At 54.6% G+C, this 26,813-nt stretch overlaps 1 long non-coding RNA gene across 1 annotated transcript; it reads right to left on the reverse strand.

Annotated features, from left to right (window-relative positions):
• Window positions 1-4,248: 4,248 nt before the first annotated feature.
• On the reverse strand, window positions 4,249-14,142 carry LOC142051296 (uncharacterized). The gene is made up of 3 exons (XR_012658403.1): window positions 14,037-14,142; window positions 4,545-4,736; window positions 4,249-4,286 (listed from the first exon to the last, which is right to left on the reverse strand). It is a non-coding gene; the product is annotated as an uncharacterized LOC142051296 (long non-coding RNA).
• Window positions 14,143-26,813: the final 12,671 nt, after the last annotated feature.

Below are 26,813 nucleotides of genomic sequence, written 5' to 3' on the forward strand. Positions count from 1 at the left end.
CTGCCAGTATGTCCCAGTACATCCCAGTTCCCTCCCAGTACATCCCAGTTCCCTATCAGTGCAGCCCAGTATATCCCAGATCCCTCCCAGTCCCTCCCAGTACATCCCAGTACATCCCAGTTCCCTCACAGTACATCCCAGTTCCCTCACAGTTCACACACAGTTCACTCCCAGTTCCATTCCAGTACATCCCAGTACATGCCAGTTGCCTCCCAGTTTCCTCTAAGTACATCCCAGTACTTTAAAGTTCCCTCCCAGTACATCCCAGTTCCTTCACAGTACATTCCAGTACTTCACAGTTCACTCCCACTACATCCCAGTACGTCCCAGTTCCCCCTTGGTACATAACACTTCCCTCCCAATACACCCAAGTTCCCTCCCAGTACATCCCAATCCCCTCCCAGTACATCCCAGTTCCCTGCCAGTACATCCCAGTTCCCTCCCAGTACATACCAGTTCCCTCCCAGTACATCCCAGTTCCCTCCCAGTTCCCTCCCACTACATCCCAGTTCCCTCCCAGTACATCCCAGTTCCCTCCCAGTACATCCCAGTTCCCTACCAGTACATCCCAGTTACCTCCGAGTTCACTCCCAGTACATAACAGTTACCTCCCAGTACATCCCAGTAGATCCTGGTACATCCCAAATCCCTGCTAGTTCCACCCGGCACAACCCAGTACAAGCCTGTACATCCTAGTTCCTCCACAGTACATCCCAGGGCATCCCCGCACATTGTAGTGCCTCCCAGTACATCCCAGTTCCCTCCCAGTACTGGGAGGGACCTGGGATGTACTGGGAGGGAACTGGGATGTACTGGGAGGGAACTGGGATGTACTGGGATGTAATGGGACGGAACTGGGATGTATTGGGAGGCACTGGTAAAGAAGTGGTAGTGAACCGGGAGGGAACTGGGATGTACGGGGATGAACTGGTAGGAAACTGGGATGTACTGGCATGGAACGGGGATGTATTGGGATGGACAGGAACAGAACTGGAATGTACAGCGATGTATTGGCATGTACTGGCAGCGAGCTGGGATTTACTGGGATGTACTGGGAGGAAACTGGGATATACTGGGAGGAAACTGGGATATACTGGGAGGCATTGGGAGGGAAGTGGGTGTCAACTGGGACATTCCAGTTTCCTCCCAGTACATCCCAGTTCCCTACCAGTGCAGCCCAGTACATCCCAGATCCCTCCCAGTCCCTCCCAGTACATCCCAGTACATCCCAGTTCCCTCACAGTTCACACACAGTTCACTCCCAGTTCCATTCCAGTACATCCCAGGACATGCCTGTTGCCTCCCAGTTTCCTCTAAGTACATCCCAGTACTTCAAAGTTCCCTCCCAGTACATCCCAGTACGTCCCAGTTCCCCCTTGGTACATAACACTTCCCTCCCAATACATCCAAGTTCCCTCCCAGTACATCCCAATCCCCTCCCAGTACATCCCAGTTCCCTGCCAGTATGTCCCTGTACATCCCAGTTCCCTCCCACTACATACCAGTTCCCTCCCAGTACATACCAGTTCCCTCCCAGTACATACCAGTTCCCTCCCAGTTCCCTCCCAGTACATACCAGTTCCCTCCCAGTACATCCTGGTACATCCCAGTTCCCACCCAGTACATCCTACTACATACCAGTTCCCTCCCAGTTCACTCCCAGTACATCCCAGTACTTCACAGTTCCATCCCAGTACATCCCAGTACGCACCAGTTCCCCTCTGTACATAACACTTCCCTCCCAGTACATAACAGTACATCCCAGTGTCCTCACAGTACGTCCCAGTTCCCTCACAGTACATCCCAGTTCCCTACCAGTACATCCCAGTTCCCTCCCTGTTCCTTCCCAGTACATAACAGTTACCTCCCAGTACATCCCAGTACATCCTGGTACATCCCAAATCCCTGCCAGTTCCACCCGGTACAACCCAGTACAAGCCTGTACATCCTAGTTCCTCCACAGTACATCCCAGGGCATCCCCGCACATTGTAGTGCCTCCCAGTACATCCCAGCTCCCTCCCAGTACTGGGAGGGACCTAGGATTAACGGGGAGGGACCTGGGATGTACTGGGAGGGACCTGGGATGTACTGGGAGGGACCTGGGATGTACTGGGAGGGACCTGGGATGTACTGGGATGTAATGGGACGGAACTGGGATGTATTGGGAGGCACTGGAAAGAAGTGGTAGTGAACCGGGAGGGAATTGGGATGTACGGGGATGAACTGGTAGGGAACTGGGATGTACTGGCATGGAACGGGGATGTATTGGGATGTACAGGCACGGAACTGGAATGTACTGTGATGTACTGGGATGTACTGGGAGCAAACTGGGATTTACTGGGATGTACTGGGAGGAAACTGGGATATACTGGGAGGCACTGGGAGGGAAGTGGGTGTCAACTGGGACATTCCAGATTCCTCCCAGTACATCCCAGTTCCCTACCAGTGCATCCCAGTACATCCCAGATCCCTCCCAGTCTGTCCCAGTACATCCCAGTACATCCCAGTTCCCTCCCAGTACATCCCAGTTCCCTCACAGTTCACACACAGTTCACTCCCAGTTCCATTCCAGTACAGCCCAGTACATGCCACTTTCCTCCAACGAAATCCCAGTTCTCTCCCACTACATCCAAGTTCCCTCCCACTTCCCTCTAAGTACATCCCAGTACTTCACAGTTCACTCCCAGTAAATCCCAGTTCCCCCTCGGTACATAACAGTCCCCTCCCAGTACACCCCAGTACATCCCAGTTCCCTCCCAGTATGTCCCACTACATCCCAGTTCCCTCCCAGTCCATCCCAGTTCCCTCCCAGTACATCCCAGTTCCCAACACTTTCCACCCAGTACATCCCAGTTCCCTCCCAGTACATCCCAGTTCCCTCTAAGTACATCCCAGTACTTCACAGTTCCCTCCCAGCACATCCCAGTACGTCCCAGTTCCCCTCAGTACATAACACTTCCCTCCCAGTACATCCCAGTACATCCCAGTAGATCCTGGTACATCCCAAATCCCTGCTAGTTCCACCCGGTACAACCCAGTACAAGCCTGTACACCCTACTTCCTCCACGGTACATCCCAGGACATCCCAGCACATTGTAGTGCCTCCCAGTACACCCCAGTTCCCTCCCAGTACATCCCATTACATTCCAGTGCCCTCCCAGTACATCCCAGTTCCCTCCCAGTACATCCCAGTTCCCTCCCAGTACATCCCAGTTCCCTCCCAGTACATCCCAGTTCCCTCTAATTACATCCCAGTACTTCACAGTTCCCTCCCAGCACATCCCAGTACGTCCCAGTTACCCTCAGTACATAACACTTCCCTCCCAGTACATACCAGTACATCCCAGTTCCCTACCAGTTCCTTCCCAGTACATCCTGGTACATCCCAAATTCCTGCCAGTTCCACCCGGTACAACCCAGTACAAGCCTGTACATCCTAGTTCCTCCACACTACATCCCAGGACATCCCAGGACATTGTAGAGCCTCCCAGTACGTCCCAGTTCCCTCCCAGTAAAACCCAGTAGATCCAGGTACGTCCCCGTTCCCCGCACTGTACGTCCCCGTTCCCCGCACTGTACTGGGAGGACAACCGGGCCTGCGCAGTGACTGACATAGGGAACGAGCAAGTTTGTACCCATCACTAGACAAGACAATAACGACTATGTATGAGTATGTGAAATTTTCATCTATAAATTGTACGGGAAAGGTGCGTGAGGTACGCACGCCAGGAGGAGCGATCCCCCGTGCATCCGGCGCCGCGAATAAAGAATGCCTGCTCTTTAATACTAAATTGGTGTTGAGGAGTCGTTTCCGATTTTAACGCGTTTTTCGGTAACACAGGGAGTCAGATCAAGAGAGCCAGAGAACAACAAAACACCGACAGGCTACAGGACAGAGCAGAAGGAATAAAAAAAAAAAAAACACGGAGCCAGAGCCAGGCAGAGAGAGGCGGAGAAAGAAAAAGGAGCCACAGGCTACAGGACAGAGAGAGGGAGGACTGAAAAGACAGGGAGGCAAGGAGCCACTCAGAGCGAGACGGAGAAAGAAGGTGCGGGGGGGGCGCAAAAAAAAATAATTTTGCAGCAGGTAAGGAAAGAGAGGGGGCCGGGGGAGAGACAGGGAGGGCCCAGGACGCACAAGAGAGGCAACGGGGCCCCAGTGGCCCAGGACTCACCGCGACTCTCGCTCTCAGCGCTGCTGGCACAATTTAGCCGTTCAGATGCTTCTTTCCCCTCCTCTCCTCCCTGCCTCTTCAGCAGCTCCAGACTCTAGGCCGTCCTCCACCTGAAGAGAATACGTGGGTGTCTTACAGCTCTTACCAGATGAGGCTTCCTAGGCACGTAGCCTAGCTTGCTCGTGCACTACACGCCCGTACCCAACTCCGGGTTACGCGTACAGACCCTACGGTGCACGTTGGTGGCCTGGCCCGCTGCGGGCTATGAAGGGGGATCCTTCCTCCCCCACCTGCATGGACAGGCTCTCTCTTGCCTGCGGCAGGAAGGCAGCTGGCAGCCAGAGCACCTTCAGTTTCTTCTTCTTTACCTTTCGTTGGCGTCTCCAGCTTCAGCCGAGGCAGCTCCTGTCCGCAGCCGGGAAGGGCTTTGTCTATCCCTTTTCGGCCCTGCGCTGCGAGGACGGCGAGGACGGGCAGAGAGAAGCCACGCGAGCCTGAGACGGCCGCAGGCAACGGCATCCCCGGGGGAAGGACAGACAACCACGTCCTCAGCACGGTCTCTGGGAGAGGGAAAGAAGAAACAGCGACCGTCATTACCGTCGATCGACCCTGGCCAAAGCCTCTCCTTCCGCAGGGGCTTCTGGACACACCGCTCCCTCCCCACGCTACTGCTAAGGGCCCCTGCGCCAAGGGGGAATCCAGTGCGCTTGAGGGACGGCTTGCTGCCTTCACGACAGGGCCTGGGGGCGGCCTAAGGCTATGCAGCACGCTTATGGGGAGGTGCCGGAGCTGGGGGCAGGCGCACGGGGCAAGGGGGGCCCGGGGAGGCTGAGCGGGACCTCCGGTGGGCCGGGGAGGCGGCCATCATCTGCGCCCTGGGCACGGGGAAAAGGTCATCGTCCTCCTCCTTTCCCTCTTCCCTTCTGTCAGCTCCCGGGGAACTCACCGCTTCTCGGGAAGCGGCCGCACCCGCAAGCCCCCAGTAATCAACACGAATCCAACCCCAAAAATACACCTCGCGTACCGTACGCGCCACGGCCGCCCGGCACCCGAGCGCCGGAAGACCGCGCCTCCCGCCATGCCCGGCGAACCACGTGACAGGGCCGGCAGCCACTGCGCCAGGAATACAGCTCCCGGCATGCTCTGCGGCACAACCCGGCCGCCCGGCAGCCGCAAGGACTACAGCTCCCGGCATGCTCTGCGGCACAACCCGGCCGCCCGGCGGCCGGTTTGATGCGGAGCCACCCAGCATCCCTGCGAGCACAGCTGCAGGCGCAACAGCAGTTACGCAGCCACAACTAGGCACTAAACAAAGGCTTTCCAACACTGGAGGTCTAGAACAGGTAGACATTAGCACAGAAGCACAAGGGGCTCCGTCACCCTGCACAAATCTCCCCGTGCCTACACACGCACACGTTCAGAAGTTAGTTATCAGAAAACGCCCGACTCAGCCATTTGCCACAGTCACGAGACTCACGACATGATAACACGACATGACACACGAGGTGGGCTCAGAGTTTTAAGGCAAGAAATACCTCCCACGCCCCCCACCCGAGATCTTTCAGGGTCCACACCTGCCATCGCCCCGCACCAAACCTACCCGGCCAAAGGCTTTCAGGTGGCCCGAAACACTGTACACAGAAAATAACCAGGGACAGACCTGCATTGTTCGGAAGCGAACGATGCCCGACCGGGGCTCCTCTGCGGGGCACGGAGCCCCCCGGCCCCGCCCGGAGACACACACCCGCCCCCCGCTGCCCGAACTCACCCACCAGCGCTCTCCGGCCCCCGGACACGGCCGCGCTGCTCTCTCAGGCGGCTGCCGCAGGCGAGGCTCGGGCACCGCCAGGCCTCCAGGCGTCCCGAGGGGCTGCCGGCCACCGCAGGGGATGGCTGCCGGCGGCCGGACCGCCGCGGCGCTCCCCGCCCAGCTCCGAGCAGGCTCCGCCGGCCGCGGGCTTCCCACGCCGGGCCGCAGAGGGGCCCCGGCACCGCACAGGGACGCCTCGCGACCCGGCCGCCACACGCACCGGCCCTTCGGCCGCCACACGCACCGCTCCCGCCCCCGCTCCGACGCGCCGCGCACGCGCCACCGGAAGCCCGAGCCCCGCGGGGCGGCCCTTAAAGGGCGGCCGGAAGGAACGGCCCCCACCGGCCCCGCCACCGCGCCCAGCCGGTGAGCGCCAGCGCCCCCTGCTGGCCGGGCCGCGCTCAGCTCGCGAGGGCGCCGAGGGCCGGGCGGGGCGGGACGCGCCGGCTCGGGGCCAGCGCCTTCTCGGGGCGAGCGGGAAACCCCTGCGGGCCCCGGTCACGGCCGGGCAGAGCCGCGCGCCCTCCGAGAGCTGCTGAACGCGGCTGCCGCTCGTGACACATACCGAGCCGTCTGCGACGGGAGCGGGCAGAGGAGGAAGGGGCCGGCGGCCGCGGGGCCTGGCCCCAGGCGGGGGGGAGGGGCTGGGGCCCGGGGGGCCGCCCCCCTACTCACAGTTCCCTCACAGTTCCCCCACAGTTCCCCCACAGTTCCCCCACAGTTCCCCCACAGTTCCCCCACAGTTCCCCCACAGTTCCCCCACAGTTCATCCCATGGACGGAACCGGGACCTACTGTGAGGCACTGGGAAAGAAGTGGGAGGAAGCCGGGACAGACCAATATAGCCCAGTATGGACTAGACCAATATAGCCCAGTATGGACTGGAGGGAACTGCGAGGGAACCGCGAGAGAACCCCACAGAACAAACCATGGGGCACGAGAAGGCAGAGAATTAAGAATTAGGGACAGGGAGCCAGAAAAAAAAAAAGAAAAAAACCAAAGGGAGACAGAGAGCAAAAGGAATCGCAATGCGTACGGAGAGAAGAGAGAAACAATTCTAGCATAGGGTCACGGGGGAGCCAGGGACAGCAAGATGGAGAAAGGACAGAAGCTACAGGCTACAGGGCAGAGAGGGAAGAATTAATGAATAGACACAGAGAGATGGGCAGAAAGACATGGAGAAAGGCTAAAGATCACACGGCCTACAGGGAAGAGAGAAGAGAGGGAGGAATTTTAAAAACAGGGGCAAGAAGCCAGAGAGAGGGAGAGAGAAGCAACAATAAAATGGGGACAAGCCACAGGGCAGCGAGGAGGGAATCGATGAATAAGAACACGAGACCAAAGAGAACACAATGTAGAATGGAAAAAAGGAACAGCGGCCTACAGGGAAGGAGGAATTAAAGATCAGGGACTGGGAGGCAGACAGAGACACATGAAGAAACAAGTGGAAAAAAAAAAAAAACAACAAACCAACAGCAATGGGCTACAAAGACAGAGAGGGAGGAAATGAGGAAATAAAACATCGCAGCAAGGAGCTGGACAGAGAGAGATGAGGACAAACAAATAGCACGGGTCCACGTGACAGAGAACGTGGAATTAGAACACAGAGAGAGGGAGCCGGACAGAGAGGCCGAGAGAAACATCTAGACAGGCTACAGCGGGCAGAGGCAGGAATTAAAACCTAGGGACAGGGAGCTGGACAGAGAGAGATGGAGGTCACAGGGAACAGCGGTGGCTGCAGGAAGAACAGGAATTCATGAATAGGGAAAGGGAGCTGGACAGAGAAGAACTCAGAAAGGCAAGAACAGTAGCAGGGTACAGAGCAGAGAAGACGAATTAAAAAGCACGGGGGGAGCGTTGAGGCAGACAGAGAGAGATTAAGAAAAAAGTCACGGGCTACGTGGCAAAGCAGGAGGAATTCAGAAACGAGGATGGGAACCAAGGGAGAGTGTGCTGGTGAAGGATAACGGGCATTAAAAGTGAGGGACGGGGAGCTGGGAAAAGCGAGGCAGAGAAAAACAGAATCACAGAGAGAATCACACAAAGCCAAAAAAGAAGAAACTGAACAACAGGAACAGGTGTAACCAAAGCGATGAAATCAACCAACCAGAGACGGTGTTCCATTACGGGAACATGGAGCGTACCAATCAGCGCACCTGTCGATCTGCATTTTAGTGCCTAGGCGATCGTTAATGTCAGCAGAACAACAGACAACATGCTTCTGTCAGAAAAGGATGACAAAACGCGGTTTCGCTTAGCGGACTGAGAAAACTAGCCAAGACTGCCAAGAGTAAGAGCCGAGAAGCTAAAAGGTAATTCCGGCAGGGGGAGATCGCGACCACCGACTCACAGACCACCACCGACCCAAGTAACACCACCTACTCAGAAGAGAACAACGGAAGAGGACAACCGAGCCTGCGCAGTGATTGACATACGGAACGAGCAAGTTTGTACCCATCGCTAGACAAGACAATAATGACTATGTATGAGTATGTAAAATTTTCATCTACAAATTGTACAGGAAAGGTGCGTGAGGTACGCACGCCAGGAGGAGCGATCCCCCGTGCATCCGGCGCCGTGAATATAGAATGCCTGCTCTTTAATACTAAATTGGTGTTGAGGAGTCGTTTCCGATTTTAACGCGTTTTTCGGTAACAGTTTTGGCACCCCAGGTGGGAACCTGCTTTTGAATCTCGACGGATCCGTGGGATCGTGGGACCTGCAGCCGGCCCCGAGGAATTCTCCGGGAGAGCTTCCGATCCCCGGGCCAGAGAATTCTGAGCAAGATCCCCTGGATTGAGGTAAACAAGGCATTCTTTGAAGAAGAAACTTAGGTAGAATAACACGTGGGGTTAGTTTCCCACATAGGATAGGATAGCGGGTTTGAGTCCCACAGGCCTGCCCGTAAGGCGCGGCGAAAGCCACGCAGGGTCGGGGCCAAGAGGTGCCGCGGTTGGTAAGTCTCTGCTAGGCGAAAGCCTGTGGAGCGGGACCCGAGGGTAGGGGAGTCTTCAACAGGGGGTTGAAGTCTCCAGGGATATCTAGCAGGGGGCTACAGATCCCAGTGGCAGATTTCCAGTGAGACCTCTAACGGGGGTTGGAGTCCCTCTGACTAGTATTTGTGATAGTGCACTATCACAACTACTAGTCGACTGGGAGACGGGAGCATTACTGAGTAGGAAACCTATCCCACAGAGAACACCTTTGCGATGTATTTTGAAGCACTGGAAAGACGTCGGGGGCGGTGACCCACTAACTCGGAAACCATTAATTGAATATTGCAATCATTGGTGGCCAACGTATCAATTGGAAGGTGGGCACAAATGGCCAGAACATGAGACATTGCAATATCGTACCATCTTGCAATTAATGTTGTTTTGTAAAAAGGGAAGGCAAATGGGAAGAAGTGGCATATGTTGATTTGTTCTTTACACCGTGGAATCATCCCGAGCAGCAGAAACAGCGTGAGGTATGTCCACAAGATTCTACGGCAATGTTTCTGAAAAGAGGAAAACGTGGTGAGAACTTGAAAGAGTGTTGCTCTACTTGTGATACTGGATACTTCGCTTGATGAAACTGACAAGAAAATAGTATGGAATACAGCCAGAAGGCAGGTGCAGGGAGCACATGCTAACAGGAATTTACAGAGAACAATGAATAAGAATTTTCCATCTACAAATCCCGAGTGGGACCCTAATCAGCCAGGACCCAGGGGAATGTTGACTAGATGTCAGAGAGAGATTTTATTTGGAGTAAGACAAGCAATGCCAAAAGCAATAAATTGGTCAAAATTTATGAAGTGAGACAAGAATTAAGTGAGTCCCCTTCAGCCTTTATGGAAAGACTGAAGGTGACCACCAGAAAATATACTCATTTGAACCCAGAAAAACCAGAAAAAGCAATTCAGCTGGTCTCTATATTCATAAGACAATCAGCCCCAGATGGGGGCGGGGGGAGAGAAAACAACCTTCAGAAACTAGAACAACCTGAATCCAGAGATCTGGGTTAAATGCTTGAAGTAGCTCGGCATGAAGGAGACCAGGGGAATCAACCCTAGCTGAACACCTGGTTACACTGAAGCTACGGAATGAAGAAATAGAATTTTTGGTAGATACGGGAGCCACTTATTTGGTATTGAATACACGTGAAGAGAAATTTGATCATAAATCAGTAGATGTTGCTAGCGCAACAGGGCAAAGAAAAATTAGCCCCTCTCAGAGCCATTAAAGTTTAAATTGGAGAAGCAATGGGCAACTCACCAGTTTCTGCATATGCCTGAATGTCCACTGCCTCTGTTATGACGAGATCTATTAGGTCAATTAGATGCTCAAGTAACTTTTAAAGATGGAGAGATTAAATCACTAATACCAGAATCAAAAGCCACAGAGGCGAGAGCGTTTATGTTACAGGATTCCTCCAGGGAGGAACAGGTTCCCGAGGAAGTGGAAAACGTAGTAATTCCTTTGGTTTGAGCGAGCGGAGCTCCGGAGCGATCTAAGTGGGCAGAGCCGGTAAAAGTAACCTTAAAGCCTGGAGCCAAGCCCGTAAGACAAAAACAATACCCTATTAAGCGAGAGGCTCGAAAAGGATTACAGAAGTTAATTATAAAATTTTTCAGAATATGAGCTTTTAGTGGAATGTGAATCAGAATATAGTACTCCTGTGTCGCCAGTAAAGAAATCTAGAGGCAAAGAGTATTAGCTAGTTCACGATTTAAGGGCTATAAATCAGGTGGTCCAAGATATACATCCGGTAGTAGCTAATCCATACACTTTACTGACCTCTTTTAAAGGAGGAGCATAAATGGTTTACTGTACTAGATTTGAAGGACGCCTTCTTTTGCATACCTCCAGGCATAAAAAGTCAAAGCCTATTTGCTTTGGAATGGGAAAGCCCCACCACAGAATGAAAGACACAGCTACCATGGACCGTACTTCCACAAGGATTTAAAAATAGTCCTACGATACTTGAGACTCAGCTGGCAAAAAAAAATTAGAGATATAGAAAAAACAGAACCCAGGGAGAGGCATCTTGTTACAGAATGCGGATGACATTCTGATAGCGGCACAAAGTAAAGAAAAATGTTTTGAAATTTTTAAATTTTCTGGGCCAAGGAAGATGCGGAGTTTCCAGAAACAAAACCCAAATAGGAAAAGAAGCAGCCATTTATTTAGGATTTGAAATATCTCAAAGACAAAGACAATTAGAAAGTGAAAAGAAAGAAACTATTTGTCAAATTCCCGAACCTAGCAGCCCGAAGGAACTGAGAGCTTTTCTGAAAACAATGAAATAGCATCAGCTCTGGATTCTGAACTATAGACTGTATGTAAAACCATTATTTGAGGCATTGAAAGACTCAAAAGGATAAATATTTAACCTGGACGCCCGGATGCCAAACGGCATTCAAAGAACTGAAAAGAGCCTCGATGATGGCCCCTGCATTAGGCCTACCTGATTTCGCTAAACCTTTTCAGTTGTTTGTCCACGAAAGACAACATTTAGCCCTTGGAGTGCTGACACAGCGACTGGGAACCTGGAAGAGACCTGTGGGCTACTTCTCCAAACAACCTGACCACGCGAGTAAAAGATGGCCTAGGTGTTTACGGGCAGTAGCAACAACAGCGCTGCCGATCCGGGAAGCCCCAAAGTTAACAATGGGACAGAAGATGACAGTATATGTCCCGCACATAGCGGTGACTGTTTTAGAACAAAAGGGGGGTCGTTGGCTATCCCTTAGCAGAATGTTGAAATATCAAGTTGTTCTGTTAGAACAAGACGATGTGGAATCGAAGACTACTGCTATACTGAATCCTGCTATGTTTTTAACAACAGAAAACCTTACGGACAATTTAGAACACGATCGCTTGCTAACTATTGAACAAGTCTATTCCAGCAGACCAGACCTGAGACACAAACCTCTGGGAAAATCCTGATCTGGAGTTGTTTACAGATGGAAGAAGCTCTGGGCGAGAAGAGAAGCGAATGGCCGGATATGCTGTCGTTATCGCCGCCGAGGGAACGGAGTCAGGGGTGCTGCCTGCAAACACCTCAGCACAGAAAGCAGTATTGGTAGCATTGAAGCGAGCTCTGCGAATGGCAGAAGGACAAAGGATAAATATCTAGACTGATTCCAAACGTGCATTTGGTGTGATCCACGATCATGGAGCTATTGGGAAGGAGAAAGGACTGCCATCAGCCCAAGAATCATCAATACAGCATAAAGAAGAAATTCTCCAACTTCCGGAAGACGTGCAGAAACCAAAAGAAGTGGCGGTAAAGCGTTGCAAAGCTCATCAATTTGGCCAGACGGCTGTAAACATAAGCAAACGACTGACCGATAAAGCTGCAAAGAGGACTGCAGAGCAAGGTATCCTTGCACTAGTACCAGTAAAACAGATCAGAATTCCAAAGTTGAAACCGAGATATAATAAATTGGATGAGCAATTAGCAGAACAATTGGAAGCATCACAAAACACAGAGAGATGGTAGGTAACACCAGAAAAACAAGTAATAACAACAACCACCCCACAAGTTATGACAGAACTTGCAAAAGAAAACCATGAGCAAACACATTAGGCTGTAGGCGCTACGGTTTTGAGTTTAAAAACATCTGTAGCGTGTGTAGGCACGACAAGAATAGTTAAACCCATAGTAGCTAAGTGTCCAATCTGTCCTAGAAATAATCCCCTGAACCAAAGGAAACAACCTTTAGGAGTAACAAAACAAAAAATTCTCCCGGAAATTATTAGCAAATTAAGTTCTCTGAGTTACCCAGACAAAATAGATAGAGCAGTATTTGTCAGTGCTGATTGACAAATTTTCTAGATGGCCAGCAGCTTTCTCGTGCTGCACCGACAAAGCTAGAGTAGTAGTTAAGACGTTGCTGAAGGAAATAATACCAAGATTTAGAGTGCCAACGGGAATGTCCTCTGATAGAGCACCACATTTTTTTGCAGAGGTACTTCAACAAATTAATAAAATTTTGGGTAGAAAATGGGACCTGCATACACCCTGGAGACCACAATCAAGTGAAAAATTTCAGAACATGAAGCAAACACTAAACTGACATAGTGGAATATTATTGATCTAGGATGGAAGTATTGAGAAAATTATTATTTCAGAACTTCCAAACAGGGGAAATGTAACCAAAGGGATGAAATCAACCAGAGACGGTGTTCCATTACGGGAACATGGAGCGTACCAATCAGCGCACCTGTCGATCTGCATTTTAGTCCGTAGGCGATCATTAATGCGAACAGAACAACAGACAACGTGCTTCTGTCAGAAAAGGATGAAAAAACGCTGTTTCGCTTAGCGGACTGAGAAAACTAGCCAAGACTGCCAAGAGTAAGAGCCGAGAAGCTAAAAGCTAATTCCGGCAGGGGGAGATCGCGACCACCGACTCACAGACCACCACCGACCCAAGTAACAGAAGAGAACAACGGAAGAGGACAACCGAGCCTGCGCAGCGATTTACATACGGAACGAGCAAGTTTGTACCAATCAGCAGACAGGACAATAATGAATATGTATGAATACGTAAAACATTGATCTACAAATTGTACGGGAAAGGTGCGTGAGGTACGCACGCCAGGAGGAGCGATCCCCCGTGCATCCGGCGCCGCGAATAAAGAATGCCTGCTCTTTAATACTAAATTGGTGTTGAGGAGTCGTTTCCGATTTTAACGCGTTTTTCGGTAACACAGGGAGTCAGATCAAGAGAGCCAGAGAACAACAAAACACCGACAGGCTACAGGACAGAGCAGGAGGAATAAAAAAAAAAAAAAAAAAACAGAGCCAGAGCCAGGCAGAGAGAGGCGGAGAAAGAAAAAGGAGCCACAGGCTACAGGACAGAGAGAGGGAGGACTGAAAAGACGGGGAGGCAGGGAGACACTCAGAGCGAGATGGAGAAAGAAGGTGCGGGGGGGGGGGGGCGCAAAAAAAAAAGTAAATTTTGCAGCAGGTAAGGAAAGAGAGGGGGCCAGGGGAGAGACAGGGAGGGCCCAGGACGCACAAGAGAGGCAACGGGGCCCCAGTGGCCCAGGACTCACCGCGACTCTCGCTCTCAGCGCTGCTGGCACAATTTAGCCGTTCAGATGCTTCTTTCCCCTCCTCTCCTCCCTGCCTCTTCTGCAGCTCCAGACTCTAGGCCGTCCTCCACCTGAAGAGAATACGTGGGTGTCTTACAGCTCTTACCAGATGAGGCTTCCTAGGCACGTAGCCTAGCTCGCCCGTGCTGGAGCTGGGGGCAGTCGCACGGGGCAAGGGGGGCCAGGGGAGGCTGAGGGGGAGCTCTGGTGAGCTGGGGAGTCGGCCATCTTCTGCACCCAGAAGCTGCAGGGGGAAAAGGTCATCATCCTCCTCCTCCTTTCCCTCTTCCCTTCTATCAGCTCCCGGGTAACTCCTAGGGCTGCCCTCACCCGCTCGCCTTTAGCATACCAGAAGCCTGCCTCGGCGGGTCATTTGAAGCTTCCCATCCCACCAGCCCCAGTAGTACAGGCACACAAGGAGATACCCCTGCACCCACCAAAGGGGCTCGCTCACCTCGCCGGCAGCCCTAGGCCTCACCCGACACAGGGAATCGTGTCCGACACACCACCACGCTGCAGCAAGAGCAGAGGAGGCCTTTCCTTACCAGGAAGCAGCAACGACCACAGCGGCATCACCTCGCAGGCACTGCAGCATCGCAGGGCTGTTACCTGCGGAGAGAGCAATGGGGATCACAGGGACGCCACCGCGCGTGCGCGGCTCCCGGGCTCAGTACCCAATTCTGGTCGCTGGGCAGCAGCATTATCTGAATTACTCTTCTCGATTAATACCATCCAGACACTGTAACTTGGCTGCATCCACAGAGCTTCTATTCCTCTGCACCTTTCCCCCTCGCAGCCCCAGCAGCGCCATTCATTGCCTCTGCACCAAACAGCAAAGTGTCTCGAGGGAGGAGAAGCAGCACAGCAAACCTGGGGAACAAGGTTGGGTTCCCACCCCCGCAGAATAAGCCCCAGGAACTGCTTGTAGGCATGTGGCATCAGGGTTGTGATCGGGTTTTGGTTTGGTTTTCTTTTTTTTTCCCCCGCCTTCTTTACATAATGTAATAATTGGGGTTGCTTTTCCAAACTACTGAGTTCTGTGGGGATTTTTTGTGCTTTTGCCCTACAAAAAATGGTCATTTTCACTTTCGGTTTTGTGCATGAGAATGGTTGGTGGGTGCTTTTAGGTTGTTGTTCCTTCCCCCCACCCCCTTTTTTTTTTCCTTTCCAGCCGCACAAATCCAGCTGGAGTTGGCTTTCCCAGAAGCCCCAAGTTGTTTTCTTTCCACCAGAATTCTTCCTGTATTTTCACCCCTCATTGCAGGCCCAGAGTCAAGGGGTTTGAGGTATTTTTGTGCCCAGGCAGCAGCTCCCAGGCTGCATAAGCAGCCCCACAGGGGGAAGTCCCCGTTTGAGGGAATCGGCCCCAAATTGGGATGGGAAAGTGAAGAGAAGGAGAAAAAACCCTGAATAACCTGAAAAAGAACACCTACTCCAGCCCACCAAGCACCGGTCACCTTGCCTGACTCACCTCCAGGGCCCACATCACGCTCGGCTCATCGCTTAGCACCCTCAGATCACAAAAAAAAAAAAAAGAGTAAAACCCATAATGGAGCCCTATAGCCATCAGTCACATCTTCCCTCCAGTACTACACACAGACTCACCTTCTTACAGCGCTCCCCTGGGCTCTCCTCCGTTGCCCTGCACGACTCATCCATCTGCACCTGGAAAAACAGTGTTACTGAACAAGTCACCTGGAGGCACAGCAACAGCTTAACCATTCCACAGCTCCTGCGCCCACGTAGGAATACCATCTAGAGCCCAACTACAGCCTGCCGTTAAAGGAAATGCATTAAATCAAACGTTAAGCCCTCGCACATACAAGCCGGAACAGCAAAAACACGGCACGCTCGCGCACCCAGGGCGCAGCCCGACGGAGGTCCACGCGCACCTTGCCAGTTTGATGCGGAGCCACCCAGCATCCCTGCGAGCACAGCTGCAGGCGCAACAGCAGTTTCACCTACACCCATCTCGGCACGCAGCGCTTCTGAAGCTTTAAGCTGAAAGCCCTACCTTGACGCTTGGCCACACTAGAAGCGAGCCGTAGCTAGGACTCCACAGAAACACAGCAACACAAATTGCACACCCACAGCGGCGACAGCCTTGCAACTACTTAGACCAGGAACAACAGAGGAAAGTAAAACGGCTTCATCACCCGCACAGGAAAAGCGGCAGACGGAGGCAAAGGGTCAGCATTCATAGCCCTTACAGAACACAGGCGTTCTCTCTCCTTCCATTCCTAAACCCATCCCTTAGGTCTAAATATCGCAGCCCTGCTGTGGCAATAGCGAGAGCGGGGAACGAGAGCCCTGCCGCCGGCCGTTTGTGCGGCAGGACACAAAAACAGAGGGACATGTTTTGCCACACACAACCCTGAATCTCCTGAAAAGTTATGTTTACCAAAAATAGGCATTTGGAACATATTGCCAAAAACAAAACATTCGGCAATAAAACTTTTATGTGTTTGACACCCGCACATTTTTTGGGAACTTGCTATTTGCTTCCTGGTTTTGCTGGTCTTCCCTCAGAAGTTCTACCTGCAGCCAAGTTATTCCCACCCGCCCGACCGGTTCAAGCATTCACCTTCCTGGTATTACCAGCACATTGAGACACAGGCGAGGAACTTAACTGCTCTTCTAAAACTATCCAAATGACAATTACAGCCCTGAAAGAGGAGTGGAAGAGAAGAACAGGAGAGATCAGGCAGCAAAAATGCTCTGCAGGCTGCTGCCAGCCAACACTGCACTCTTTTGTTAAAGCCACCCCGCCCCCCCAAATGCAAACAAAAAAACCCCCCATGACTTCATGAAGTGCGTGGGTTTTTTTTCTTTTCAGTAGTCCTTTTGGAGCTCATCCCTGTCTCAGCATCTTGTCTTGTCAGAGCATGAAGTGCAGATGATCTGTATCCCGATGACATTTGCATGGGATGAATACATTTTCAGAAATAGACCCGATCCGTGAGACTCCTGTCACCTTTGTGGTTTTAATAATCGTAACTCAATTTTATCGACTGACACACTTGTGAGAAAACTAATTAACTTGAAACGTAGCCTCTCCTCGGGGAAAAAATGTGTTAGACACCAAATGAAACCGATTCAGAGCTCCAAACCACGATGGAGCCGATAGAGCTGTTGTGACTTAGTTTGTATGTTTAATTAATTGGTTAATAACTCTTCTAAGCAGCGCAGAATGAAGAGCTGGACCCAAAGAGGGTGCGCTGCGCTGGATCCAAAAAGCACCCTTCCTCCAGAGACCCGCCTCAGGTGGCGAGTTCGCTCTGGTGCATGCCGGCCTCCCGAACTTCGGGGTCCGATGTGACCGGACCCCCACCTCCGGGGAGGGTCCTCGTACCCTGCCCAACCCTTGCTTTCCCCTGCAGCCCCCGATGCCCCCACGCCACCCCCACAAGCAGCCAAACCGGCTTCTGCTTTTGGCCCCCAAACCAGCTCACTTTGGGACCGGTTCTGAGCCAAAAAGCCCAGCTGCTGAGCCTGTTCTCAAGTCCCAAAAGCGCAGCACTTGACCTCTGCTCCTCAGCCCAAAACCACACCACTTAGTCCCCTCGCTCAGGCCCTCAAAACGCACGACTCGATCTGTTTCAGGGCCCCGGCGTCAGCCACAGGAGCCTGCTCTCAAGGCCCAGGAACAGAAGAGCTGTGCTCTCCACGCTCAGGGACCAAACCAGCTGAACCTGGCTGCGTCCCGGCCCCCTCCGCAGTCCCCACGGGCAACGCTCAGGGCCGCGGAGAGCGCAGCCACCCCGCAGCCCTGCACCCCCACGGCCCACGCGGGCACTGTCGGGGAGGCCTTGGGAACTGAACTGCGCGGGCCCGGCCCCGCACCCCGGCGGGGCAGCCCAGCACCGGCCCGGCAGCGCTTTCTTCCTGCTCTCGCAGGCCTCGTTTCCCCGGCAGCGCCGGGCCCGCACCCCAACCCCACAGGGGGCCGGGCCCGGCCCGCCTCCAGCAAACCGCGGCGGCAGCAGCCGGGGTCCCTGCCTGCCTCGCGGGCAAGGGGGGACCCGCCCGGCACCGCAGGAGCCCCCGCCGGGGTCGCCGCCGCCGCCGCCCGACCCCGACGAGGAGCAGTCGAGAGCCGGGTGGGGCTGCCCCTACTCCCCGGGGACGGGCACGGGCTCGGCCCCAAAACCCAACCACCGACCCACGACAGCGCTCGGCCCGGGGCCGCTGCTGCCCGCACCCCGCCGCCCCCCCGGGGGCTCCGCGGACCGGGAGACCCCACAGCCCAAACCCGCCGACCCACAGCGCGCCCGGCCATGCGGCTCCTCACCTGCTCTGGCGCGGCTCCGGCTGCCCCACGGCCCGGCACGGAGCCGAACCCGGCCACCGGACCATCCGCCAACCCCCCCAACCCCCGGACGCTCCGGGACGGTTCTCGTCCCTTTTCGCTCTGACGCCTCGAGCCGAGCCGGCCCCGCTCCTCCGAGCTACCGGCGGTGCCCGCTCTGCTGCTCGGGGCCGGGCCCTGTTCTCGCCCGGACGCGAGAAGCCGCTCCGGGGTCTTCTCGGTGCGTCCAGCCCCGTGCCGTGCCGGAGCGGGGAGAGCCGGGTACGAGCGCGGAGCCCTGGGGCAGGGGTTGTCCCAGTGCCGCCGACGGTGTGTGGGGGGGTGTCGTCGTCCCCCGCCCTACGCGGGGGGCGCACACACGGTACACCCGCGGGCAGGGGCATCCCCGGGGAGCCGTGCGGCCGGGCTGCGCCGTAGGAGGGGAAGGTGATGTTGGTTTCCCATTTTCCCCGCAAACTGATCCTCCCCCCCGGCCCCCCTTTCCCGCGCGTTACAGCCCGCGAAAAAGCTTTTAACAACCCGATCGACAACACTCCCTTTATCCCTCTTCCAGCAGCAGCAGCAGCAGCAGCGAGAGATTAAGGCAACTGCAGCAGAGGGGAGGAAGGCAAGGAGAGCCTTTTCAAGCAAGGGCAGGACAAAATGCACGGCGTGGACAGGCACAGGAGAGGCTGCATTATCTGGAAAGCACAACGCCTGCCCAAGGGCAGAAAATAAGGAACGAATTGTTTCCAAGGAGCTGCAGCAGACGAATCACCTTTTTCTTTATTGCACTCCTGCCCTTTGTTATCCAAAGCGATAGGCTTCACCACCGGGCAGAAAATAGCTGCCTAGATTTACACGGACAACCAGAAACAATCAAGCCACCCAGCAAGAAGTTCGCAGCAGAGGTATAACCCATCAGCAGCTAAAACATTTGTTACGCAGGCACAACTAGGCACTAAACAAAGGCTTTCCAACTCTGGAGGTCTAGAACAGGTAGACATTAGCACAGAAGCACAAGGGGCTCCGTCACACTGCACAAATCTCCCCGTGCCTACACACGCACACGTTCAGAAGTTAGTTATCAGAAAACGCCCGACTCAGCCATTTGCCACAGTCACGAGACTCACGAGGTGGGCTCAGAGTTTTAAGGCAAGAAATACCTCCCCCACCCCCCACCAGAGATCTTTCAGGCTCCAGACCTGCCATCTCCCCGCACCAAACGTAACCGGCCAAAGGATTTCAGGTGACCCAAAACACAGTACACAAAAAATAACCGGGGAGAGCCCTACATTGTGGAAAAGCGAACGATGCCCGACCGGGGCTTCTCTGCGGGGCCCGGCCCCCGCCCCGCCCCCGGCCCGACCCGCACGGAGATACCCCCCGGCCCGCGCCAGGCCTCACCTCACACGGAGACCCACCCGTTGCCCGATCTCACCCACCAGCGCTCTCCGGCCCCCGGACACGGCCGCGCTGCTCTCTCAGGCGGCTGCCGCAGGCGAGGCTCGGGCACCGCCAGGCCTCCAGGCGTCCCGAGGGGCTGCCGGCCACCGCAGGGGATGGCTGCCGGCGGCCGGACCGCCGCGGCGCTCCCCGCCCAGCTCCGAGCAGGCTCCGCCGGCCGCGGGCTTCCCACGCCGGGCCGCAGAGGGGCCCCGGCACCGCACAGGGACGCCTCGCGACCCGGCCGCCACACGCACCGGCCCTTCGGCCTCCACACGCACCGCTCCCGCCCCCGCTCCAACGCGCCGCGCACGCGCCACCGGAAGCCCGAGCCCCGCGGGGCGGCCCTTAAAGGGCGGCCGGAAGGAACGGCCCCCACCGGCCCCGCCACCGCGCCGGACCGCCCCCGCGCCCAGCCGGTGAGCGCCAGCGCCCCCTGCTGGCCGGGCCGCGCTCAGCTCGCGAGGGCGCCGAGGGCCGGGCGGGGCGGGGCGGGACGCCCCGGCTCGGGGCCAGCGCCTTCTCGGGGCGAGCGGGAAACCCGTGCGGGCCCCGGTCACGGCCGGGCACAGCCGCGCGCCCTCCGACAGCTGCTGAACGGGGCTGCCGCTCGTGACACATACCGAGCCGTCTGCGACGGGAGCGGGCAGAGGAGGAAGGGGCCGGCGGCCGCGGGGCCTGGCCGCAGGCGGGGGGGGGGGGGCTGGGGCCCGGGGGGCCGCCCCCCTACTCACAGTTCCCTCACAGTTCCCTCACAGTTCCCTCCCAGTTCCTTCCCAGTACATAACAGTTACCTCCCAGTACATCCCAGTACATCCCAGTAGATCCTGGTACATCCCAAATCCCTGCCAGTTCCACCCGGTACAACCCAGTACAAGCCTGTACATCCTAGTTCCTCCACAGTACATCCCAGGGCATCCCCGCACATTGTAGTGCCTCCCAGTACATCCCAGTTCCCTCCCAGTACTGGGAGGGACCTGGGATGTACTGGGAGGGAACTGGGATGTACTGGGATGTAATGGGACGGAACTGGGATGTATTGGGAGGCACTGGGAAAGAAGTGGTAGCGAACCGGGAGGGAATTGGGATGTACGGGGATGAACTGGTAGGAAACTGGGATGTACTGGCATGGAACGGGGATGTATTGGGATGTACAGGAACGGAACTGGAATGTACTGCGATGTACTGGGATGTACTGGGAGCAAATTGGAATTTACTGGGATGTACTGGGAGGAAACTGGGATATACTGGGTGGAAACTGGAATATACTGGGAGGCACTGGGAGGGAAGTGGGTGTCAACTGGGACATTCCAGTTTCCTCCCAGTACATCCCAGTTCCCTACCAGTGCAGCCCAGTACATCCCATTTCCCTCCCAGTCCGTCCCAGTTCCCTCCCAGTCCGTCCCAGTTCCCTCCCAGTACATCCCAGTTCCCTCACAGTTCACACACAGTTCACTCCCAGTTCCATTCCAGTACATCCCAGTACATGCCAGTTGCCTCCCAGTTTCCTCTAAGTACATCCCAGTACTTCAAAGTTCCATCCCAGTACATCCCAGTTCCCTCCCACTCCGTCCCAGTACATCCCAGTTCCCTCCCAGTACATCCTACTACATACCAGTTCCCTCCCAGTTCACTCCCAGTACACAACAGTTACCTCCCAGTACGTCCCAGTTCCCTCCCAGTACGTCCCAGTACATCCCAGTTCCGTCCCAGTTCCCTACCAGTGCGTCCTAGTTCCCTCCCAGTACGTCCCAGTTCCCTCTTAGTCCATTCCAGTTCCCTCCAGTATATCCCAGTACATCCCAGTTCCCTCCAGTACATCTCAGTTCCCTCACAGTTCACACACAGTTCACTCCCAGTTCCATTGCAGTACATCCCAGTACATGCCAGTTCCCTCCCAGTACATCCCAGTTCCCTCACAGTTCACACACAGTTCACTCCCAGTTCCATTCCAGTACATCCCAGTACATGCCAGTTCCCTCCCAGTACATCACACTACATCCCAGTTCCCTCCCAGTTGCTGCTAAGTACATCCCAGGACTTCACAGTTCCCTCCCAGCACATCCCAGTACGTCCCAGTTCCCCTCAGTACATAACACTTCCCTCCCAGTACATACCAGTACATCCCAGTGTCCTCACAGTACGTCCCAGTTCCCTCCCAGTACATAACAGTTCCCTCCCAGTCCGTCCCAATCCCCTCCCAGTACGTCCCAGTTCCCTGCCAGTATGTCCCAGTACATCCCAGTTCCCTCCCAGCACATCCCAGTTCCCTCCCAGTAAATCCCAGTTCCCTCCCAGTTCCCTCCCACTACATCCCAGTTCCCTCCCAGTACATACCAGTTCCCTCCCAGTACATCCCAGTTCCATCCCAGTACATCCCAGTTCCCACCCAGTACATCCTACTACATACCAGTTCCCTCCCAGTTCACTCCCAGTACATCCCAGTACTTCACAGTTCCCTCCCAGTACATCCCAGTACGTCCCAGTTCCCCTCAGTACATAACACTTCCCTCCCAGTACATACCAGTACATCCCAGTGTCCTCACGGTACGTCCCAGTTCCCTCCCAGTACATCCCAGTTCCCTACCAGTACATCCCAGTTCCCTACCAGTTCCTTCCCAGTACATAACAGTTACCTCCCAGTACATCCCAGTACATCCCAGTAGATCCTGGTACATCCCAAATCCCTGCCAGTTCCACCCGGTACAACCCAGTACAAGCCTGTACATCCTAGTGCCTCCACAGTACATCCCAGGGCATCCCCGCACATTGTAGTGCCTCCCAGTACATCCCAGGTCCCTCCCAGTTCACTCCCAGTACACAACAGTTACCTCCCAGTACATCCCAGTACATCCTAGTAGATCCTGGTACATCCCAAATCCCTGCCAGTTCCACCCGGTACAACCCAGTACAAGCCTGTACATCCTAGTTCCTCCACGGTACATCCCAGGGCATCCCCGCACATTGTAGTGCCTCCCAGTACATCCCAGTTCCCTCCCAGTACTGGGAGGGACCTGGGATGTACTGGGAGGGAACTGGGACGTACTGGGAGGGAACTGGGACGTACTGGGAGGGAACTGGGATGTACTGGGAGGGAACTGAGATGTACTGGGATGTAATGGGACGGAACTGGGATGTATTGGGAGGCACTGGGAAAGAAGTGGTAGCGAACCGGGAGGGAATTGGGATGTACGGGGATGAACTGGTAGGAAACTGGGATGTACTGGCATGGAACGGGGATGTATTGGGATGTACAGGAATGGAACTGGAATGTACTGCGATGTATTGGGAGCAAACTGGGATTTACTGGGATGTACTGGGAGGAAACTGGGATATACTGGGAGGAAACTGGGAGGAAAGTGGGTGTCAACTGGGACATTCCAGTTTCCTCCCAGTACATCCCAGTTCCCTACCAGTGCATCCCAGTCCGTCCCAGTTCCCTCCCAGTCCGTCCCAGTACATCCCAGTTCCCTCCCAGTTCCCTCCCAGTACATAACAGATACCTCCCAGTACATCCCAGTACATCCCAAATCCCTGCCAGTTCCACCCGGTACAACCCAGTACAAGCCTGTACATCCTAGTTCCTCCACGGTACATCCCAGGGCATCCCCGCACATTGTAGTGCCTCCCAGTACATCCCAGTTCCCTCCCAGTACATACCAGTTCCCTCCCGGTACATACCAGTTCCCACCCAGTACATCCTACTACATACCAGTTCCCTCCCAGTTCCCTCCCAGTACATCCCAGTACTTCACAGTTCCCTCCCAGTACATCCCAGTACGTCCCAGTTCCCCTCAGTACATAACACTTCCCTCCCAGTACATAACAGTACATCCCAGTGTCCTCACAGTACGTCCCAGTTCCCTCCCAGTACATCCCAGTTCCCTACCAGTACATCCCAGTTCCCTCCCTGTTCCTTCCCAGTACATAACAGTTACCTCCCAGTACATCCCAGTAGATCCTGGTACATCCCAAATCCCTGCCAGTTCCACCCGGTACAACCCAGTACAAGCCTGTACATCCTAGTTCCTCCACAGTACATCCCAGGGCATCCCCGCACATTGTAGTGCCTCCCAGTACATCCCAGTTCCCTCCCAGTACTGGGAGGGAACTGGGATGTACTGGGATGTAATGGGACGGAACTGGGATGTATTGGGAGGCACTGGGAAAGAAGTGGTAGTGAACCGGGAGGGAATTGGGATGTACGGGGATGAACTGGTAGGGAACTGGGATGTACTGGCATGGAACGGGGATGTATTGGGATGTACAGGAACAGAACTGGAATGTACAGCGATGTATTGGCATGTACTGGCAGCGAGCTGGGATTTACTGGGATGTACTGGGAGGAAACTGGGATATACTGGGAGGAAACTGGGATATACTGGGAGGCATTGGGAGGGAAGTGGGTGTCAACTGGGACATTCCAGTTTCCTCCCAGTACATCCCAGTTCCCTACCAGTGCAGCCCAGTACATCCCAGTTCCCTCCCAGTCCGTCCCAATCCCCTCCCAGTACATCCCAGTTCCCTGCCAGTATGTCCCAGTACATCCCAGTTCCCTCCCAGTAAATCCCAGTTCCCTCCCAGTACATCCCAGTTCCCTGCCAGTATGTCCCAGTACATCCCAGTTCCCTCCCAGTAAATCCCAGTTCCCTCCCAGTACATCCCAGTTCCCACCCAGTACATCCTACTACATACCAGTTCCCTCCCAGTTCACTCCCAGTACATCCCAGTACTTCACAGTTCCCTCCCAGTACATCCCAGTACGTCCCAGTTCCCCTCAGTACATAACACTTCCCTCCCAGTACATAACAGTACATCCCAGTGTCCTCACAGTACGTCCCAGTTCCCTCCCTGTTCCTTCCCAGTACATAACAGTTACCTCCCAGTACATCCCAGTACATCCCAGTAGATCCTGGTACATCCCAAATCCCTGCCAGTTCCACCCGGTACAACCCAGTACAAGCCTGTACATCCTAGTTCCTCCACAGTACATCCCAGGGCATCCCCGCACATTGTAGTGCCTCCCAGTACATCCCAGGTCCCTCCCAGTACTGGGAGGGAACTGGGATGTACTGGGAGGGAACTGGGATGTACTGGGATGTAATGGGACGGAACTGGGATGTATTGGGAGGCACTGGGAAAGAAGTGGTAGTGAACCGGGAGGGAATTGGGATGTACGGGGATGAACTGGTAGGGAACTGGGATGTACTGGCATGGAACGGGGATGTATTGGGATGGACAGGAACGGAACTGGAATGTACTGCGATGTACTGGGATGTACTGGGAGCAAACTGGGATTTACTGGGATGTACAGGGAGGAAACTGGGATATACTGGGAGGAAACTGGGATATACTGGGAGGAACCTGGGAGGGAAGTGGGTGTCAACTGGGACATTCCAGTTTCCTCCCAGTACATCCCAGTTCCCTACCAGTGCAGCCCAGTACATCCCAGATCCCTCCCAGTCCCTCCCAGTACATCCCAGTACATCGCAGTTCCCTCACAGTACATCCCAGTTCCCTCCCAGTTCACACACAGTTCACTCCCAGTTCCATTCCAGTACATCCCAGTACATGCCAGTTGCCTCCCAGTTTCCTCTAAGTACATCCCAGTACTTTAAAGTTCCCTCCCAGTACATCCCAGTTCCCTCACAGTACATCCCAGTACTTCACAGTTCACTCCCACTACATCCCAGTACGTCCCAGTTCCCCCTTGGTACATAACACTTCCCTCCCAATACATCCAAGTTCCCTCCCAGTACATCCCAATCCCCTCCCAGTACATCCCAGTTCCCTGCCAGTATGTCCCAGTACATCCCAGTTCCCTCCCAGTACATACCAGTTTCCTCCCAGTACTTCCCAGTTCCCTCCCAGTTCCCTCCCACTACATCCCAGTTCCCTCCCAGTACATACCAGTTCCCTCCCAGTACATCCCAGTACATCCTGGTACATCCCAGTTCCCACCCAGTACATCCTACTACATACCAGTTCCCTCCCAGTTCACTCCCAGTACATCCCAGTACTTCACAGTTCCATCCCAGTACATCCCAGTACGCACCAGTTCCCCTCAGTACATAACACTTCCCTCCCAGTACATAACAGTACATCCCAGTGTCCTCACACTACGTCCCAGTTCCCTCACAGTACATCCCAGTTCCCTCCCAGTATGTCCCAGTTCCCTCCCAGTTCACTCCCAGTACATAACAGTTACCTCCCAGTACATCCCAGTACATCCTGGTACATCCCAAATCCCTGCCAGTTCCACCCGGTACAACCCAGTACAAGCCTGTACATCCTAGTTCCTCCACAGTACATCCCAGGGCATTCCCGCACATTGTAGTGCCTCCCAGTACATCCCAGTTCCCTCCCAGTACTGGGAGGGACCTGGGATGTACTGGGAGGGACCTGGGATGTACTGGGAGGGAACTGGGATGTACTGGGATGTAATGGGACGGAACTGGGATGTATTGGGAGGCACTGGGAAAGAAGTGGTAGTGAACCGGGAGGGAATTGGGATGTACGGGGATGAACTGGTAGGGAACTGGGATGTACTGGCATGGAACGGGGATGTATTGGGATGTACAGGAACAGAACTGGAATGTACAGCGATGTATTGGCATGTACTGGCAGCGAGCTGGGATTTACTGGGATGTACTGGGAGGAAACTGGGATATACTGGGAGGAAACTGGGATATACTGGGAGGCATTGGGAGGGAAGTGGGTGTCAACTGGGACATTCCAGTTTCCTCCCAGTACATCCCAGTTCCCTACCAGTGCAGCCCAGTACATCCCAGTTCCCTCCCAGTCCGTCCCAATCCCCTCCCAGTACATCCCAGTTCCCTGCCAGTATGTCCCAGTACATCCCAGTTCCCTCCCAGTAAATCCCAGTTCCCTCCCAGTACATCCCAGTTCCCTGCCAGTATGTCCCAGTACATCCCAGTTCCCTCCCAGTAAATCCCAGTTCCCTCCCAGTACATCCCAGTTCCCACCCAGTACATCCTACTACA

This window comes from Phalacrocorax aristotelis, unplaced genomic scaffold, assembly GCF_949628215.1.
Source record: "Phalacrocorax aristotelis unplaced genomic scaffold, bGulAri2.1 scaffold_126, whole genome shotgun sequence".
In the NCBI taxonomy this organism is placed as follows: Eukaryota; Metazoa; Chordata; class Aves; order Suliformes; family Phalacrocoracidae; genus Phalacrocorax; species Phalacrocorax aristotelis.